Source organism: Mesocricetus auratus, unplaced genomic scaffold, assembly GCF_017639785.1.
Source record: "Mesocricetus auratus isolate SY011 unplaced genomic scaffold, BCM_Maur_2.0 Super-Scaffold_6723, whole genome shotgun sequence".
Classification (NCBI taxonomy): Eukaryota; Metazoa; Chordata; class Mammalia; order Rodentia; family Cricetidae; genus Mesocricetus; species Mesocricetus auratus.
The window spans coordinates 11724245-11746338 of NW_024429183.1; the positions used below are offsets into that span (position 1 = coordinate 11724245).

The 22094-nt window shown below is 42.7% G+C and overlaps 1 long non-coding RNA gene across 2 annotated transcripts in view; it reads right to left on the minus strand.

Moving 5' to 3' along the window:
• Positions 1-849: 849 nt before the first annotated feature.
• LOC110341436 overlaps positions 850-22094 on the minus strand; it is a 38952-nt gene continuing 17707 nt past the window's right edge. For both annotated transcript variants that reach the window (XR_002383388.2, XR_005873446.1), the window contains 2 exons: positions 1828-1955; positions 850-1288 (listed from right to left, as the gene is read on the minus strand). This is a non-coding gene — a long non-coding RNA (uncharacterized LOC110341436). The remainder of the gene's footprint in view (positions 1289-1827; positions 1956-22094) is intronic.

Sequence of the window (22094 nt, forward strand, 5' to 3'; positions counted from 1 at the left end):
TACAAGTGAAGTTTTAGCCACAAATGAATAATGCAGGATATACTAAAATACAATGTCTCTCCCAGTTCCTATTGGCCAGCACAGTTGTGTGGTGGTAGTAATGAGCCCTGAGTGGAGTGGGGTTCACCCTCCAGGAGACCTTCCTATACCAGCCTGGGTGGCTACATGCTGCACAAACATCTCCCCTCTCCCTCCTCCCCCATCCACCTTTCCCCTCCACCCTCCCTATCCAGGGACCACCTCCAAGGACAAGATAAATTATATCAGATGAACAGTAGCTCAATTAGAATATACATCTAGTGTGTGCAAACTCTTGCGTCCAGTCCCCGGCACTGCATTAAGCAGGAGCAGTGGGGCACACTTGAAATCACAGCAATCAGAAGGTGGAGGCAGGAGGTTCAGAAATTCAAGGCCAGCCTCTACTACTTAACAAGTGTGAGGTCAGCCCAGGACACATGAGACCGTATCTGGGGATTAGGAGGGGGGGGGAGAAAGAGAGACGGAGTGGGGGGAGCTAAAAATGAATTCTACTAAAACATATTGAATACAAGGAACAAGACTTCTATACACACATGTGTGCACACATCTGTGTGTGAGTATGGGTCTGTATGTTCAACAGGCATATGTGGAGGACAGACTACAACATCCAGTCTCAATCCCTGCAGAACTACTGTATTCCTGATTTTCCGTTGAGTTAGTAAAGACAAGAGATTCACATAAGAATTATATCCTTGAATCCATCTTTGTGCCCCAAGGGAAAAAATTACTGAGTTTTGGGGTCAGCCTGGTCTCCATGAGACTTTGTTTTGTTTAGGTTTTTGTTTTTGTTGTTGTTGCTGTCATTTTGTTTTTCTTTTTTTTTTTTTTTTTTGGTTTTTTTGGTTTTTTTACTCAAGCTTTCTTTGAGAATTTGTCATGATGACTCACTATTCACAGACTTAATTCTCTCACTGCCTCTTGAAATAGAAAACCAAACACCCTAGCAAGTTGACTGAGGACTTCACAGGGGAGAAAAGGCCTGGGACACTGTCCTTCTCAGTCTGGCTGATTGGCTTAACATAGCGATTTCCAGTTCCACACATTTTTTAGCAAATATGATTTTCTTCTTTTAATCTTTTTACATTTATTTACTCTGTGTGTGTGTGAGCTTGTAGGGGGGTGTCCATGTGTGTGTGTATGTGTGTGTGTATGTGTGTCTGTGTGCTCACCCACAGACATATAACACAGCACATATGTGAAGGTCAGAAGAAAACTTGGAGGATTCATCTCTCCTTCCACTCTAAGGATCCTGGAGATGAAAATCAAATCATTAGCATTGGCAGTAGTCATTCTTACCCACTGAGATATCCTACCAGCCCCAATTTTGTTTCTCCTTATAGCTAAATAATATGTCACTATGTGTATACACCATATTTTTCATCCATTTGTCTGCTTCTATAACTTGGCTATTGTAGACATTAGCATAATAAACACTGTGTAGATATCTCTATTGTATCTAGCCTTGGATTCCTTTGCAGCCAGGCTGAAAAGTGGTATAGCTAGACCCTACAGTGTTCTATTTTTAGGTTTTTTAGGGCCCTTCATATCGGTTTCTCTGCTGTCTGCACCAGTTTGCATTCCCACCAGCACTATATAAGTGTTCCTTTCCCCCCTCATCCTCTCCAGCATCCATGTTTGTTTTCTCGATGACCACCATGCAGACTCAGCTGAAGGAGGATCTCAACATAGCTTGATTTGCATTTCCCTGGTGGCTAAAGGTGTGAAATTTTTCATGCATTTTTTGGCCACTTGCACGTCTTTTGAGAAGTGTCTGTGTGGTTCACTCACCAGCCAACTGAGTCCTGGAGGTTGTTCACACTCAGTCTCTCTCTGTACACGGTGCTGTTGGTTTGGTGCTTCCTAGATGTGAAAGCCAAGTCAGGATCAGTGGCCCTGCTGTTCGCTGAGGCACATTCCTGTGTCATATGGAGAGAAGCAGAAGGTAGGGACTGCTTCAGAATATGAACCAGGACCACAATTGTGAAAGCAAAGACTAAAGGAAGAGCCTGACCCACGGCATGGCTTTGCAAGAGCCAAGCAGAACTATGATCAAAAGCTGCTTGATACAGGAACAACCTGTTTTGGGAAAAATATGGAATGACACCAGATTCATCACCATGCTCAGCCATGGATGAGAAGCAGCCTGGGGATACCTGGTCCAGCATGAGTGAGGAGTCAGGGCAGCTGGTGCTGTCAGCCAAGCATGCTCTCAACAGTTGGTTCTTTTATGTAGGTCTTAGCAGGATTCTTCCAGAGTCCCTCTATCATCACAGAAGACATATGTGAAAATGTCATGGAAACTCTGGAGCAAATGCTGTCCTTTGCTTTGACATCTCAAACATGACAAGAGAATAATAAAAATTTGTAAAATATATTAGCTGAGCTGCTTTCTTAAATGGACTATGCAGAACATAATTTAGCATTTGATAGCTTCTTCAGTGCCTCTGTTGTAGGATTAATTATGAGACCCAGGGCTTCAATGATAATGCCCTCCAGGACTTTGTCATGTGTGTCAAATCTTCTGTCAAATAATGTAAATCTAACAAAGCTGTTGGAAACATTTTAGTCATTTTGTAGTTTTGTGACCACCACCCGCTACATTATCAGAAGACCACCTACCATTGATTTCTACCATTAACTACTCCTACCTCTACAAAAGAGTTTATTTTTAAAAATCATTATTGACTTAACAAGCAGAAAGAATGGCATGAATGAATGATTTCTGTACAACCACACAATTACTGCCATAATGATTCACTGATAGTCCACCCACATCCCTCAACTATAAGATTAGAATAAATTCCTAGACATCATGCTAATTCATCTTCAAATATTTCAGTTTGTCTTTTCTTAAAATTAACATCATGACTAGAAAGGAACCATGTTATGGAATATTATTTTAACTGGGAAAAGATGTGTTACATTTGTTTATGCTGCAGAATGTTACTTTAACTGTGTAAAAGTGTCTTACTTTTCTCTATGATACATTTATTTAATTATGTAAAGATGTGTTGCATTTGTTTCACCTTGACTGCCTAAGGCATTTTATTGGTCTAATAAAAGGCTGAATGGCCAATAGGAGGAAAAGGGTAGGCAGGGCTGGTGAGCAGAGAAAATAAATAGGAGGAGAAGTCTAGGTTAGAGAGGAGGAAACAGAAGGAGGAGGAGGAGAGAACAAGAGCGATTCCCTGGGGCAAGAAGCCAGGCAGACACCAGACAGAGAGACATACAGAAACAGTAAAAGTAAGCTATACAAAAAGAAGAAAGGTAAGAAGCCCCAAAGCAAAAGGCAGATAAAGAGAAACAGGTTAAGTTAAAAGAGCTAGCGAGAAATGTGCCTAAGCTAGGCCAAGCATTCAAAATTAATAACAAATCTCTGTGTCATGATTTGGGAGCTGGTTGGTAGCCTAAAAGAAAAAAGCCTGGTACAGCACTACAATGATATCATCAAGTATTTGCAATCATTCACTATCAAATATCCAGTCAATATCCCCTTTTGTTCAGTAGGTTCATAAACTATACATTTGCTTTCTCAACAAGGAGCTGAATCGCCCTTATATTCCAAGTCTATTGTGTAGCACTTTCCTCCTGTTTTAAAACCCTCTGACTTAGAGTGAAACTCATATGACGGGGATATTAGAAAGGAAGTAAAACAATACAGTGTTTTAAGTGGAGTTGAAACATCTACTCTGCAGGGAAGTTCTTCAAGCTCAGGAAGTGAATGGCTCAAAGGCTTCAGGAAGTCCCTGAAACAGACCAGATTCACTAAGCCCCTCCCTTTCTCTCCAAGCATATATAAGCAGGAAAGACTGATGAAAGACACTCTCAGAGAAGTCCAGCTGTCTACAATAAGTAGAGACTAGCTAGGCATCTGGAAGAAGCTCTGACCAACAGAGCTACCTGGAAAGGACACTTTCCAAACCACTGAGCTACCTGGAGGCTGTGCAGTCCACTCCAGTATTGGTTACTCATGCCAATCTACCATAGGATCCAGCTCTCTGACGACTGAGTGTAGCCCAGAAAATGAAATCAGCATTTCATAGAGACACCTTCATATCCATATTGCTGCAACACTGTGCATGATAAAACAGATATGGAACCAACTCCCATCAGGAGATAAAGGGAAAAAGAAATGCAATATTGAGACACAACAGAACACTATTTGTCCATCAAAAAGAATGCATCCTACAACTTGCTGTAAAGTAAATGGGGTTGGAGGGCATTGTGCTAAGTGAAAAAAAAAAGACAAGAAAGACATATAGTACATGTTCCATCTATATGTGGGTGCTTTCTGTTAAAAGGTCAGTCTGAATGTAGACTATTAACTGGAGTGTTGGAGGAGGAATGTAGAGGAAGACTAGATAACAAGTACAAAAGCACAGCGAGAAGGACAGTAAGATGACTCAGTCGAGAAACGCGCCAGCTGCCAAGCCTAACACATCAGTTTGATCACCAGGACCCTGTGTGGTAGAAAAAGGGAACTGACTGCAGCAGGTTGTCCCCTGACCTCCACACACATGCCATCACACATGTATACTTACACACATACACACTAAATAAAAATAAATAAAGCACATCTAGATAGGAGTAATAGCAAAATAAGGTGAGCACACTTCCTGGAAACTTGCTATATATTATGCATAGCTAGAATAAAAGAATTCTCAAATGCTTCAAAACTAAAAACATATAAAAATGTTAATTTTTCTGACCGGATCAGTCCACATATATACTGAAATGTCATACTGTAGTTCATACATATATAAAATGACCACATTGATTAAAACAGTTTTCAGTGCTTAAGGAGACAGAAATGTTCATGACTCCAACTTAATCATTATGTTCTCTATCCAGGTACAAAATGATCACTCTGAGCAAACCGGAGCCTGGTGATGCAGACATTTGCAGGTAGAATTGGATGGTGTTTAGAAATGATGTAGATGCAGAGTGGAGGCTGTGTGTGATCGTGGTAAAGGGGAAGAGGCATGCGTGATGACCTTTGGATTTCGGAATAGCCAGGACTGTGTCTGTCTTCTTCTACTCGGTTGTCAAGAAAACAACAGGAATAAATGAAGAAAACAAACTATCCTCCAGTGAAGCTCAAAGGGAAGAGGCAAGTGAAGACTGAGGGGGGCTATAGGCAGATGGGAAACGTTTGTTATGGACAGACAAGAACCATGGTTGGACACTAGGAACATGTGAAGAAACAAAGTCATAGGCAGAGCACTAAAGTGTGGGTCTGGGGAGATCCCTCAAAACTATGTGAAAGACTTTCTGATTCCTGAAGCCTTTCAAAGGTGGGGCCTAGTGGGAGGGTTTAGTTCCCTGGGAACAGGCCCCTGAAGGAGACTGTGGGACCCTGGACTCTGGTGCTCATCTGCATCCCAGGCATGAAATGAATGGTTTTGTTATGTGTTGTCACCAGCTGTGTCATCAACAGACCTAAAGCAATGTACCAGAACCTCCAAGACAGTGAGCAGAACTAAACCTTTCTTCCCTACATGCTGGTCTTCTCACCTATGCATTACAGTGACAGAAAGCTGACTGACTCCCAGAGCAGAGGGGAGGCTCTGGAAGAGCAGGCGAAGAGGGAAGAGAGCTGGGTCAAAAACATGGGCAATGGGATTTGGGTCACACGCACTCAGGAAACTGTTTCTTTTCCTGAGATGGGAATCAGTAAGGACGCTGATCCTCTCCGGTGTGACAAGCATCACAGGCAGCATCCGCATACTCTGCTCTCTAATCTTCACAAGACAATGTCTCTGACAATATTGATATCTACACTTTGCCCATGTACATGTTCTAAAATTCTTAATCACTCTTAACTTGAACAGTAACTGCCATGCCCCAATCTCTCATCTCCAAAACAAACAGTTAAGAAGTGTTAAGGTTTCCTCATGAAAAATGTTTCGTAAGTAAATAGACTGAAATATTTATGAGTAATGTATAAGGTCCACCATTTCTTGTGTGTCTGTGTGTACATGCATATGCATGCTTGCTGTGTGCACATGCATGTGTGTAGGCCAGAGGTCAACCTCAACTGCCATTCCTTCTGCACCATCCACCTTGTGTGCCTTTATTTGCCTTTCTTCCTCCCCTTCTTCCTTCCTTCCTTCCTTCCTCCCTTCTTCCTCCCTTCCATTTTTCCTTCCTCCCCTTCTTCCCTCCTTCCTCCCCTTCTTCCTTTCTTCCTCCCCTTCTTCCTTCCTTCCTTCCTTTCTTCCCTCCCTTCTTTCTTCCTTCCTCCCCTTCTTCATTCCTCCCCTTCTTCCTTTCTTCCTCCCCTTCTTCCTTACTTCCTTTTTCCTTTCTTTCTTTCTTCCTTTCTTCCCCTCTTTCTTTCTTCCTTCTTTTTTCCTTCCTTCCCTTCTTCCTTTCTTTCTTCCTTCCATCCTGCCTTCCTTCCTTCTTTCCATCCTTACTTCCTTTCTTCCTTCTTTCCTTCCTTCCCTTCTTCCTTTCTTTCTTTCCTCCATCCTGCCTTCCTTTCTTCCTTCTTTCCATCCTTATTTTCTTTCTTCCTTCTTTCCTTCCTTCCTTAGTTGAGACAGGGTCTATCAATGGCCTAGAGCTCACCAAGTGGGCCCTGACTGGTCAGTGAATGCCAGAGTCCCACCTGTGTCCCCGCTCCTGAACTGGGGCTATCAGCATGTATTACCATCCTGGCTCTTTCATGTGGATTCTGGAAACAGAACTAGAGTCCATGCTTGCAAGGCAACCACCTCATTGACTGGACTAAATCTCTAGACCCTGACATTTTCTTTTTAAAGTCAGTGAAACAGGACTGGACACCAGTTGAAGCTGCTTAATAGAACTTGAAAACTCAGCATCTACTGTCTCTATATTTGTATGGGTTAATGTTTTTCTCAACTAAACAGGTTGTTTTTGGTTTTTCGAGACAGGGTTTCTCTGTATTGTTTTGGAGGCTGTCCTGGAACTCACTCTGTAGACCAGGCTGGCCTCAAACTCACAGAGATCCAGCTGTCTCTGCCTCCTGAGTTCTGAGATTAAAGGCATGCAGCACCAATGCCCGGCTACTAAACAGTTTTTAAATAGTTTAAGGAAAATAACTCTCTAATAAGTGTGCTCATTCATAAGCTATATGTGGCTTCCACCTGAGGTTGAAAAGACTCTAGTGTAGGAATTCCAATTATGCTATTATCACCACCAAATCTTATTATTATTATAAAATAAAGTGTTTATTTTTATAAAAGACTAAAAATTCAGAGGTTAGTGAGATAGCTCAACAAATAAAAGCATGCTCCAACAAGCTTAATGTTCTGCATCTGATGTCCAGAACCCACATAAAAAACCTAACGTACAGGCACACATCTGTAATCCCAGCACTCCCACAAGTCAGGAGATGAGGACTACATAATCACCCAGAGGTTCGCAGGCCAGCTGTGGAGAGTTGAGTGAGAAATGTCTCCATAGACTCAGGTAACTGAACACTTGGTTTCCAGTTGGCAGTGCTGTTTGAGAAAGCGATACAGTCTTGCTGGAAGAAGGATGAATCTAGAGGCGGCTTTGAGTGTTTGTAGGTTTGGTCTACTTTCAGTTCTTGCAGTTGAAGATGTGATCTCTCGGCTTCCTGCTACTATGCCTTCTTTTCCATGATGGACTCTCTCTCTCTGGAACCATAAACCAAACTAAACAATTCCTTCTGAAAGCTGCCTCATCATGGTGTTCTACCACAGCAACAGACGATAACTGAGAGCCAGCTGGCCAGGAATAGATGGTACAGTAGAAACAAGAGAGATCTCAGGGTTTAAGGCCAGAGCCAACTCATAAAAGCTTGTCCTCTGACCTCCACACATTGTCACAGTACACACACACACACAACACACACACGCCACATACTGATAATAAGCATTTTTAAAGACTAAAAGTTCACTGCTGACACCATATTAGAGTTGAGAAAGTCATTTTTATCACCCAGAAATTTCAGTAGTAAATTTGCTAAAGACTGATTTTACTTTACTAAGAAGCCTCATCACCAAAAGTTACTAAAACATTTTTATTAAGACTTTCAGCTTCTTACTCAGGATTTGTGTATGTGCTCACACACACACACACACACACACACACACACACACACACGCACGCGCGCTTTGTTCTATGATTTAACACTTTTCTAGATTTTACCCAAAGAAATTCCTCCTTATCATGCTTACAGATAAGTCTATCAAAATTTAAATGAATATATGTTGTTATCAAAACCAGCAAGAACATGTTACAGAACTTTTCTAAAACTCCTACAACAACTAAACCCCACGTGTAGCAAGAAGCAGAGATCTCTGAAGTCCAGCATCATCTAAAACAAATCTTAAACGATGAGGCTAGGGCCGTGAGCGGGCAGCCAACCATGCACACAACTCGCTTGGAGAGGTTCCGGTTTGAAAAGAGCGTTGTCAGGCTGACAGAGCATTTGTCTCAGTAAATATTCTTCTTCATCCCGGTGCCACTGGAGCATGAGAAGGTGAACACAGACAGCAATCGGAAAGTCTCTACTGAGTACTTGTATCATGTGGGCTGGAAAACTCTGGTCTTCGTGGGAAACTCGGGCTGAAGAGAAGGGGCTAACATGAGGAAGAAGCCTCTACTTCCAACCACAATGGGCGGATGTGCAGCAAATTGAACCTCTCATCCAGGAAAATCTTTGGAAAATGGATTAAGTACAGGAAATGTATGGGGAAGATCTAGAAAGATAGCTAGGGCTCAAAGACATGGTTAGTGATGCGACGCCCGGAAGTGAAATCAACTACGGGGGCCATGTTCCACTCAAGCATGTGGTAATTCATAAGCTACACAGGTAAAGGGGATGGTGTAGGTGCATGCGCACTGTAGACCCAAGACCTCCCCATTCTAGACACACATTTTTTCAGTGAGCTACACCTCAGGCCCCAAAGTATTTCTTTTTTAATATCCGAAATAAAAGGGAAGCGTGTGCCAATTTGTTTAATGAGGCCAGGCTAACTTTCCTATTAAAACTTGAAATGGATCTTGCAAGAAAAGTGAGTTAAGAACTAATAATCATCAGGAACATAATGACAAAACTGATTTCAATATAATTTAACTTTTATTTTTAAAAAGATAATATGTTGCAGCCAAGTGGAATTTATCTCAGGATTCAAGGTTGACTCCATGTTGGGGGATGAGAAATTAATCAATATTTTTAAAGTAAAATAAAAATATAATAACCTTTGAATAAGTTCCAGAAAAAGCATTGAAAATTCACTGTAAAAACTTTTGACACAGAAGAAATAGGAAAATTTTGCTTTGATTTGATGTTGAGATTCTACAAAATATCTGTATAAAAAATTACATAACGGTGAAGTATAGAAACCTTATTCACAAGGGACCCACCACTGCTGCTTCTGTGCCTTATTGTAATCTAGGTAAGAAAACTGCCAAAGTAGAAGAATGAAAAACACAAACCTGTGACTAGTCAGACATAGCATTCTATGGTGCCGATCCAAATAGAATCCACAGAAACACTCTTTAAGTGAATCAAGTGAGATTTCTCAGTTAAGTCAATATGAAAAGCTCGTATTGTTATTTATCAGAAAAAAATACAAATGAACTTTTGCCTGTGTACTTGTGCATGGGGTGTGTGTGTGTGTTTACACATGTGTGGGGACACGTGTGGCGTGCATGTGTACCTGTGGGTGCTCACATGTGGGCGGCACTCAACACCTTAGATATTGAAGCAGGGTCTCTTGATCCTGGAGCTTGTTGGTCTATAGTCTATCCAGCCTGCTCCAGAAATCTGCCACCACTTCTCAGTTACAGGTGAGCTGCCACGCCTACTTGGCACCTACATGGATGCTGGGAATGTGAGCATTCATTCATTCTCTGGCTCACCCAGCAAGGGTTTTACCCACTGATCCATCTCCTAGACCCCTGGAAATTAATTTTTGTAATCATACTCACAAAAACATAAAGAACATGTAGGTACTGAATATTTTTAGTACTAGCCAAATTGAGTACGTTCAGTTCTTCACAAAACACTGAACATATCACTGAGAGAAAATACTAGAAATGCAAACAACCAATATTCATGTCTATGAATTCCCAAGCAAAATATTGTGGAGATAATATTTCCCTTGAAACCCATACAAGTACTTAGTAAAATCTGAATTAAAATCTTCATCTGAATTCTTATATTGTGGGAGTCGAGATGCTGATAGTAAACTGTATAAGGGAGTGTAGAAGTCCACAAATACCCAAGACAATTTTGCGAATGAATAGAGCTGAAGACTTCACACAACTAGGTATTGAAACCTTTATTCTAAAAGCACAGTAATTAAGATAATGTGGCATGGCTCAAGGATGGAAAAATGAGTCCAGCTCAGAAGAGAGTCCCAAAGCAGAACTTCACTGACAGGCACATGTGGATTCTAACAAAGGTGATGCTTCAGGGATGAGCAAGAAAGAATGGGCATTTCAATAAAAGGTGCCACGTCCCTCTGGATTTCAGTGTGGGGGAAAAAATGATGTGTGACCTTTCCTTGCACAATACACAAAGGGTGTTCAGAGATTTTGAAGATCCAAATAGCAATGGTAAAAATAATAAAACTTTTATGATAAAACTTGGGAGAAAATATTCATGACTTCAGGGAAGCAATCACAAATGATTTGTATGCAGAACAGTTCTAGCTAAATGTGCACATAACTGCTAAAAAATGGACAACACAATAAAAGTGCTTTTTACCTAAAACAGATATGCAAATGTTTAAAAAATTAATAGACGTTGAACCTCACCAGTCATCAAGAACAAAGGGGCTAGAGATGGTTCAGCAGTTAAGAGCATTAGTTTGAGCCGGGCGTTGGTGGCGCACGCCTTTAATCCCAGCACTCGGGAGGCAGAGGCAGGCGGATCTCTGTAAGTTCGAGACCAGTCTGGACTACCAAGCGAGTTCCAAGACAGCCTCCAAAGCCACAGAGAAACCCTGTCTCGAAAAACCAAAAAAAAAAAAAAAAGAGCACTAGTTCGTTCTTGCAGAGGACCTGAGTTGGGTTCCCAGCATGCATATGGCAGCTGAAACTGCCTGTAACCCCAGTTCTAGAGGATCCAATGCTCTCTTCTAGCATCTAGGACATGAGGTACACATGTGATACACATGCATGCATACAGCAAATATACATAAAAGAAATAAAGCTTTTTTAAATAACACACAAAAGGTAAAATGTTAATACATCACTTTGCCAAGAGACTAGAATGGCAACACCCCACACTGATGGAGGGACTCGTGATTCGTGTAAATACTCTGGAAAACTCTTTGACAGTATCAGATAAACTAAAATCCTTGTGTGTATTATTGCCCCAAACAAATAAGTAATATAAGTCTTGGGAATTGTGTTTCTTACTATAAAAGATATGAGAAACATGACGTTAGAGAGATGGTTAGTGGTTAAAAGCGCTTCCTTCTCTTGCAGAGTATCTGAGTTTAGTTCCCAACACCTACATGGCAGTCCAAAAGCATCTGTAATACCAGTTCCAGGGGATCTGATGCCCTCTTCTAACCTCTGTGAACAGCAGGTACACACATAGTATATACACATACAGACAAGCAAAACACTCATACACATATGGCAAATAAATAGAAACGTGAAAGAAACAGGTGATCCTGAGTGGTTGCACTGAAATTAGAAGTTAAAAGAAAAATGTATTAGTGGTAGTGTTAACTATCAGCTTGACAGACTCTAGAATGACCTATGAGAAGCACCTCTGGACATTATACAAATTGTGCTCTGACTGCAGACACAATGTGACCAGCTGCTTCAGGCTCCTGTTACCTTGATTTTTCTGCCATGATGGCCTGGACCCTGGAACTGTGGGCTAAGATGAACCCTTTCTCCCTTAAGCTGCAACAGAAAAATAAACTAAAGCAGTGTGATGGGGGATGTCCTTCTGTATATGTTTCTCTTATTGGTTCATGAATGAAACACTGATTGGTCAGAAGACAGACAGGAAGGATAGGTGGGGTTACAAGATGAGGAGAATGCTGGGGAGAGGACACAGAGAAGGGCCACCAAGAGACGCCATGCTGCCGAAGGAGCAACATGCTGGGTTACAGATAAGCCACAACCTCGTGGAAATACATAGAATAATAGTTATAGGTTAATAAATAAGAGAGTGTCAGTCATTGTGGGATGGGCACCCAAAGTCAAGAGATGTACTCTCACCCTGGACTCTTGGGGGAGGGTCTAGGCCCTGCCCTGGATGAAATGACAGACTATGGACACCACATGGAGGGCCTCACCCTCCCTGGGGAAATGAAGGGATATTGGGGAAGTAGGTGGGAGGGTGTGGGAGGAGGGGAGGGAAAGGGAGAGGGACCTGGGATTGACATGTTTCTCATTTAAATTTAAATTTAAAAATAAAAAAATAAAAAAGAGAGAGTCAGTCAATAAGAAGCCTGAGTCATTGGTCAAACAGCTTAAAAATTAATATGTCTCTTTGTGTTTATTTGGGGCTGAAGAGTCTCGGGACCTGGCAAGACAAAAACTCAGAGTACAGCAGTGTGCTTTCAGGATCTACCATTAAAAAGATGCAGAAGTCATGTATTTTCATAGACGAGATCCTAGGTCCTAGTTCTTAAGTTTCATTCACCTCTCAACAGATATGAGTTTCCCTGGGAGAATGACATAGTACTTACCACATAACATAAGAATGTCTTACATTGCCAAAAATCACACCGTGCCTCAAAAAATGATGGAGACATGTTCGTGGGATCCAGAAGCTTAAAGTATCTTCTGTTGTCCAAATCTTGGGTACTTTGAACATCAAATAAATTAAGAATGTAAGAGGTTATGACCGAGAGAGTTCAGTAAGAATCATAAACTCTTTCTGAGGACACAGAAGCTCTGTGTGTGTGTGTGTGTATGTGTGTGTCCAGCTTAAATCTATTGAAAACATTTTGAGACTTAAATTTAAGTTGCAATGGAAAGTAGGATGCTTACCCAGTTGTTGTTTTTTTCTTTTTCAGTATACCCCCACTCCTTTTAATTACAAAATAAAATAAGCATGCAATGCGAAAAGCAGGTATGCAGGAGACCAAGACTAAATTCACAAAAATAGGCAAAGCCTCAACAAAAAGAACCACAATGTGCCAGACATGGTATAGCACATGCCTTTAATCCCAGCACTTCAGAGGCAGAGGCAGGTGGATCTCTGTCACTTTGAAACCAACCTGGTCTACAAAGGGAGTTCCAGGAAAGCTGGGGCTACACAGAAAAACCCTGTCTCAAAAAACAAAAGAAGAAGAACCACCATGTACTACCTTGAAATTATATCTCAGTTGTGATTGTCAAAATGCTTAGGTAGTATCCCAAATCATAATGCATAATCTTAATCCATGTGTGATGAAACATCACAGAAATACAAATTGAGGAATATGCTATAAAAATCTGTCCTGCTTCATTTTTTTAATGGAAAACAGTTAGGTTGAGAAGTAAGAGTTTCATTTGAGTTCTCTGGAAAGCATTGCTCCAGGCTGAGGTCCAACAAGACAATGCCCTGTGTCCTTGATTCAGTACTCCTCTAGGCATCACCCAGGCAGCAGGACATAGAACCCCTGCCTCTCCACCCCAGTTTGAGCCCCAGTTTTGTCATTTGTGAGTGGAGCAACCCCACACAAGTCAGTAAACACTTAAGAAATCTACTTTTTCTTTTGAAAATAAAGAGAACAGAATCGACTGGCTTATAGGATCTAAGTTTTTTTGCTCCCTAAAGTCAGTGCCTCAGGGTTTGCAAATTCAGTGATGGTGGGGACTTCATAACTACCACCAAAAATAAAAGAGAGAGAGGAAGGAAGGAAGGAAGGAAGGAAGGAAGGAAGGAAGGAAGGAAGGAAGGAAGGAAAAAACTATGATAAAGTACAGTCCAATTGTTAGCACAAACACAAATGATTGAATGCACAAGTACACAGAGAACAAGGAAGAAATTCCTGTGCAGAAACTCAAAAAATCTGTAGGTTCTCTTCCCTAAAGGAGATGAAGCCTAAATTTCTGCTTGTTATGTGACTTCTTCCCCAAAGTTTAGTACTGAATGGAGAAAGAAGAGTTAAAAACAAAGAGGACCAGTGAGATGGCTCAGTGGGTGAAGGCACCTGCCACCAAGCCTGATGCTCTGAGTTTCATCTCTGCAACCCACATGGTAGAAACTGACTCCTGAAAGTTTTCCTGACCTACACACACACACACACACACACACACACACACACACACACACACACAAATAAATAAAGCACTTGCTGTTCAATCATGAGGACCTGAGTTCAGATCCCAGCACCCACACCAGGCAGCTCACAGTTACTAATAACTCCAGATCCAAGGGATCTCATGCCCTCTCCTCCAATGGCACCTGAACATACAAGTAAACATACACAGACACATATACACACATACACACAGACAGACAGACAGACAGACAGACATACGATTAAATAAATCTTTGAAAGAAAAACAAACAGGACAGACAAATGGTGTGTGTGTGTGTGTGTGTGTGTGTGTGTGTGTGTGTGTGTGTGTGTGAACCTACATGCATATGTGTAAAGAAATACACATTTGGTTGAATCTGAAACTGAGGAGTCTACATTTAATAAAATATGGACCTTATGACTAAGAGACCAGCATGGGACTGATCCAGACCCCCTGAACTTGGGTGTCAGTGAGGAGGCCTTGGCAACCCATGGGGTCTTGGATAGTAGATCAGTATTTATCCCTGGCATACAAATGAACTTTGGGAGCCCATTCCACATGGAGGGATGCTCTCTCAGCCTGGACACATGGGGGAGGGCCTAGGCCCTGCCAGGGATGATATGACAAGATTTTGAAGATCCCCCATGGGTTGGGAGGGTTGATGGGAGGTGGGGGAGGATGGAAGGGAGAGGGAGCTGGGATTGACATGTGATGCAAGCTTGTTTCTAATTTAAATAAAATAAAATATGGATCTTAACCACAGTAAACCAATGTTAGCTCACTAATTATAACAAATGTTACATTTTAATGTAACAGAAGAAACAGAAGGTAGTTATACTAGCTTCTTGATTTTGTATAATCCTAGAACTTTTAAAAAATATTTTATTATAAAAATTACTTTCACAAAGAATTGTTTGTAGTTGACACATAAACACATAAGTTAAACAACCAACAGCAAAGTAGCCCCACCACTGTCTTCCTGGGGGACTCTTGTCTTATTTACACACATGCTTTTGAGATAGGGTCTCACACAGCGCAGGTTGGCCTTGTTCTCCTCCCACGCGTTTTCCGCCTCCCACGCGTTTTCCGCCTCCCACGCACTGGGATCCTAGGCTCACACCACCACACAGGGTTCTGCAGTTTTCCCTTCTCATGGAGTATGAAGACAGAAAAGTAGAGGGGGCTCTTGCTGCTCGCTCTCAGTCACGTCACCAACAGTCCACTTTCCTCTCCATCTCTAAGGCCCACCATCTTTACACACGGTGCTCACACTCCTGCTAAGAATTTAGCTGTTGCCGCTCTAGACATCACATCTGCGTTCTAAAGAAAGAAAAGAAAAGAAAACAGGGAAGATAGAAAAGTCCCATCTCTTTCTTTTAAAAGCATTTTGCTCTTAAATATGTGTCACACAGACTGGAGTAACTGCAGGAATTTAGGGGAATGAATTGTGTGCTGAAGTTAAGAGCAATTCTCACAGGATACAAAAAAATGAAAGGCTGGAGAACTGTTGGAGACAAGGCTGCAGGGTTGGGCATATGGCTCAGCTGATGGAGTGACTGACTGTTCAGCATATCAAAGGCTTGGGTTCCATCCCCAGCTTGCAGCCTCCAGAATGGAGGCTGAGTCTCACTGACTAGACTGAACTGCCCTAGGATGCCACTGTGTGAATTCTACAAGATTCCTAACACTAAAGTGAACCTGTCCAAAAGCAAACTCAGTGTTTAGCCCTAAATAGGACATCTATAGCACATACCTCCCCCCCAGAGTCCAGGGATCATTGTGGAAGGAAGGGCAGAAAGAATGTCAGAGCCAGAGATGACTCCCATGAAACAGTACTCTCCAGATACAACAGGACACTTGCACATACAAACTCATGGCGATTGTGACCGCTCGCACAAGATCTGCACAAACTCAAGCCACACAAAATCCCAGAATGAACAGCAGGGCAGGGAGCATGAAGTCCTACCCTTAGCTGAGGAGCTACTGGGATTTGGGAGCTGCTGGGAGAGAGTCGGTTTTCTTTACGTCTGTGACCCTAAAGAAGGTTGTCACGCAGGAGAGGCCGCCCACCCAGGAGTATTTGGGCAGCACAAGTTGGACTCTATTGGTACTTGCAAAAAGAGAAAGAGCGTGAAGTTAGTTGTGTATGGGGTAGATCTTGGGGAAGCTGAAGGCGGAGGGTGACTATAATCAAAGTAAGTTATATGAAATTCTAAGAGGCTTAATCAAAATAACGTTTTAAAACCCTGAGGGCTGGAGAGTTGTCTCGGTCTGTAAAGTGCTTGTCATGCAAGCATAAAGACATCAGTTCAGCCTCCTAGAACCCACTCAAGAGCCAGGTACAGTGGTCCTCACTTATAATCCCAGTGCAAGAGACAAAAACAGCATCCTGGAGGATGGCTATGCAGTCAGTCTAGCTAAACTGGTAGGCTTGAGGTTCAGTGAGAGACAGTGTGTTAATAGATAGAAAGTGATTATAGTGGGCACTTGACATTGACCTCTGGCCTCCACATGCATGGACACACACAGACACACACACACCTGGCATATAGATTTATAAAACATGAACCTAACAAAGGACTTATTTACAACTAGAACCTGCAAAGAACTATTACAGCTCAACAACACAAAGACAATTAAGGCTTCTTCAAAACTAAAAACATTTCTCAGCAAGAAGACTCTGTTGAGAGAATGAAAAAACAGCTACAGAAAACTAAAAAACAATATTTGCAAATACCACTTCCAGATTATATAAACAACTCTCAAGCCTCAACAATAAGAAGACAAGCAATGTGATTTTTTTTAAAATTGGCCAAAACACTGGCATAATATTTCACTAAAGAAAATGTACAAGCTCACCAAAATATATGCTGACCATTTTTACTATTCATTAAGGAAATGCAAATTCTATGGTTTTGCACAAGATACTATGAGGCACTCAGCAGAATGACTAAAGCCTTTCGATCTTTATCCTCTCAAGATTTGGCAAGGAAGAGAAAAGCTGACCTGAAATCTGGTATACTACAGGTAAGGATGTAAGTGGTGAAACCACACTGGAAAACATCTGGGCAATTTTTCAAAAGCCTTAACTACATTATCATATCCCATGCTTTTCTATTTTGAGGGATTTACCTTAGAGAAATGAAAGACAGTCGAGTGAGTAAAGTGCTTGCCTCACTACATGTGTAAAAGAAGTCAGGTGTGCCCCCTTTACCAGCTGCAACACTCAGGAAAGTGGGCCCTGCATCTCGCCTGGGTAGCACAGCAGAGCTACTCCTATTGACAGGGGTACAGGTGCACTGTCCCTAGCTGGGAGATCTGGCCCCACCCCTCATAGGCCATGTGATGGGGACGGGGAGAGGGCATCTCCTCCACTCCAGCCCCATCCATCCGCCCCTGTGGTGGGTGGGAGAGATGACCCTGAGGTCATAAGAGCAGGAGGACTGTCCCTGCCCCTGACCAACTGCAGCACTTGGGAGAGTGGCCCCTGCACCATCTCTGGGCAACACAATAGAGCTGGCCCTGATGGTCCAAGTGTGGAAAAGCCTACCCTGAGGGTGTGAAAAGCAGAACTGGCCCCACCCCTTGCTCATTGCTGCTAGTGGTGAACTGCCCCCCACCTCCACCACCACCATTACTCCCCCCCCCCTGCAATGCTGGAAAGCTCCCCCTGGTGATGAGAACAGGGGAGAGCTGGCAGGCTGGCCAACCTTGCAACTACCCAGGCCCAGAACCAGGGTTGTTAGTTGGCTCACCCTAACATCCACACAATCTATGGTCTGCTGGAGCACATGGAGGGACTTGACCCTCAGATCCAAATCTGTAGGATGCCCACAACTCAGGGCAATGTCAGGATAACCAGGAGGAGTCCCAGTGAGAGCCCAGCATTCATAGCGTAGCAAAAACCAGAGACCTCAAACCAGACCAATGACTCATTGTAATGAACACTTGCAAGTAAAGATGTATGAACAAAAGGATATACTGTGTGACTCACACTACAGCTTTCATGATATTTTTTTCTTTTCTTTTTCCTTTTTTCTCTTAAACTTCATTCTGTTGGCAGGGGATGTTTCAAGGACAAAGGGTGGAATACAAAGAGACAGGGACATGAATGGGATTGAAATGTGTGATGTGAAAGACACAAATAATAAATAAAAGCAAGTTTTTTTTAAAAAGCCAGGTGTGTGGCTGGTTTGCTATATCAGCCCTAGTAGGCAGAAGCGGGAGGACTCTGTAACCCGCTGGTGAGCCATCCCTGACCCTAAGAGGCAAAAAGAGGAAGACTCCATAGCCCACTGGTGAGCTATCCCTAGTCCTAGAGAGGCAGAGGCAGGAGGACTCTGGAGCTCACTGGTGAGTCATCCTAGCTTATTTGGTGAGTTTGAGACCAATTAGAGACTCAGTCTCAAAGACAAGGTGGATAGCTCCTGAAGAATGACACCTAAGGCTGACAACATCTGGAGTGTGCACTGATGCATGCGCGCATGCGAGCACACACACACACACACACACACACACACAGCATGCACTCACGGCACTCGCACATGCAGGTTGATGTTCAGAGAAGCTTTATTTGTCATTGTCCCAAATATCCATCAGCAGCATTCCCTAGATAAACAGTCTCTGAAGCCAGAACTCCCTGACGGGTGGTAGTGCCTATAAGTGTTGCCACTGCTCTTAATAGTGGCTGGAGTCTGGAGTGCACCCCAGCTTCCTGAGTAGCTAGATCCTGGCAGTCTCTTAGTGCTAGGGTTTGGGTGCCAAGCAGCTGGACCCCCCGCAGGAGAGCCAAGTTTCTGGGTGAACCTTTCCCAGAAGCCTGGCTAATTGGCAGCAGCTGGACAATGTTCCTCATTCACATCTGTCTGTTGATGGAGTCATATCATCACAGCATGGTGATATTGGGACTTTGTTCAGAATTATGTATTGGAAAAGCAGCCAGCCGCTGGGCAAATAGCTCAATTTGTAAAGTGCTTGCTTTGTACCATGAACGCCTGAGTTTAATCCCTAGAACTCATGTTCCTCTGAGGGTGTAGAGACAGGTTCCTGGGGCTCACTGGCCAATCTACTTCACAAGTTCCAAACTAGTAAGAGACACTTCAAAAAATAATTATGGTGTTGAAGAATGACACTGACATTGACCTCTGGCTACAGGAAGACTTTTCTTTCCTGCCTATCAGTTCCCAAATAACCGACACTAGACTCGACATTAATTATAAATGCTTGGTTGATAGCTCAGGCTTATTACTAACTAGCTCTTACAACTTAAGTTAACCCATTTCTATTCATCTACATATTGTCACACGGCTGGTGGCTTTATCTGTCCTCCAGCATGTCTTGCTCCCTCTTCATTTCCTGTTGACTCCAGAGACCCCGCCCTTCTTCTTTCCAGTGTCCTTAGTCTGGTTTTCCTGCTTAACCTATCCTGTAAAGCTATTGGCCAGCCAACTTCTTTATTAAACCAATCACAGCATAATTTGCACAGTGTACAGAAGGATCATTCCACAGCATCTGGCCTCTGCACATGTGTGCCCACACACATATATGTGCCCATTCCTACACACAAAAGACAATTAAATGGAAGGAAGAAAGGAAAGAAGGAAAAAGCAAAAGCAACCTATATTTTAGTATCCCAGTGGTTTCAAAGACCACCAGCAGAGCCTGATGGAAGGAGAGACCAACATAATGCCCCCATGTTATCTCACTCCTACTCATAACCCCCCACAATAAGACTCTATCTTGGGCAATAAGAGTACCAACCAGGTCCTATGGTGAAGGCTTAAGCTACCCATGTCATCCGGCATTCTCTGATCACAAATCAGTCCTTGGAGAGCACCCCAAGTTTTGTATAGTGGGTGAGAGCTGGCTTGCCCCTCACAAAGGTCTCATCACTAAGGAGAACGAGTACCTCAGAGTGGCAACAATACTCCACAAACTGAAGTACAGAGTGAAGAGTCAGCATAAAAACACCCACTACCAGCCCATTCTACCCCAACCAGATCCTCCCCGCTCCTCAGCAAAAGACCAGACTGTTAATTTACCTCCACAGCCTCACTTGGCCCAAATTCTAACCCATGGGCTCTTGAAGAAGAAACAGCAACAGAAACTTGCCAGATAGATGGAGACTCTGTGGACCAGGATCCCTCCAAAATTTTGATTCTGGGGGTTGTAACATCCGTTCCTCTGAAAGGAGCCCAGAAAGCCTTTCCCATGGATCTGGAGCATCCTCAAATCACCTGAGAGACTACAGAACCAGTGATTTCCATAGACCATCATCTCCAACCATGTGACTTACTGTGCTCATGGCCAGTGACCTCTAAGATGTTGGCTACCCCCGTGACACTCCTTTTTCCTTGGCTCTGACATGACAATGTGTGTGTAGCCGTGTGTGTGTGTGTGTGTGTGTGTGTGTGTGTGTGTGTGTGTGTGTGGTGATACAGATGGAACCCATAGTCTAACATATGCTAGGCAAATGGTATACCACTAAACTATACATCCCAACTTCTCTACAACATTGTATTTTAATTTTTTTGAAAAAGCTTGTAAACTGAGGTTTAATTGAAGATATAATTGATTTTTGAGCAACTTTAATTACTGCAAAGCTTGTTCTTGTAAAAGAGCCCATTTTGTACAGCTTTCAAATTAGACTTGACAATAATGGCAACGGTGAAGTCTGGGAACCTCTTGACCTGTTTTTGTATCAGTTACTCCAGACAAAAACTTGGATCATTGTTTATTATTAGGTGTTTATGCTACACCAAAACTCAGACTTCTTAACTCTTTACCATGACCAATTTGAGCAATGAAAAATCATGTGCAGACTCTTAAAAACAATGACTTCAGGAAATTTTCAAGCAAATGGATAGAACTAGAAAAATTCATCCTAAGTGAGGTAGCCCAGACCCAGAAAGACAAACATGATTAATGCCTAACCCAATTGTCATCAGAGAGGCTTCATCCAGCAACCGATGGAAACAGATGCAAAGACCCACAGCTAAACATCAGGCTAAGCTCTGAAAATCCCACTGGAGAGAGGAAGGAAGGATTGTGGGAGCTAGAGTGGGCAGAGACAACACAAGAAAACCCACAGAACCAACTGACCTGGGCTTATAGGCGCTCACAGTGCCTGAACTGATAACCAGGGAGCCTGTATAGGACTGACCCAGGCTGTCTGAATATATGGGACAGTTGTGTAGTGTGGTCTCCTTGTGGGATTGGGTTAAGACAGACTCTCATGGAGTTCAGACTTGCCCACAGACAAGCCACATGAATTTCCAGTCCACTTACCTTTATTTCCCAAAGGCTGGGAGTCCAGATCTGTCTCAGTTACTTTTCTCTTGCTGGAATAAAACACTGTCACCAAGACAACTTGCAGAAGAAAGGGTTTGTTTGGACTTACCCTGATAGAGGATTAAGAGTCAGTCATGCAACATCCTCAGTCATCAGGGAAATGCAAATCAAAACCATTCTCAGATACCATCTTAGACCTGTCAGAATGGCTAAAATCAAAAACATCAATGACAGTCTATGCTGGGGAGGGTGTGGAGAAAGAGGAACACTCCTCCATTGCTGGTGGGAGTGCAAACTTGTACAACCTCTATGGAAATCAGTATGGCAGTTTCTCAGGAAAATGGGAATCAGTCTACCACAAGATCCAGCAATTCCACTCTTAGGCATATACCCAAAGGATGCACATTCATACAACAAAGACATCTGTTCCACTATGTTCATAGCATCATTATTTGTAATAGCCAGATCCTGGAAGCAACCTAGATGCCCCACAACTGAAGAGTGGATAGAGAAAATGTGGTACATTTACACAATGGAGTACTACTCAGCAGGGAAAAAGCAAT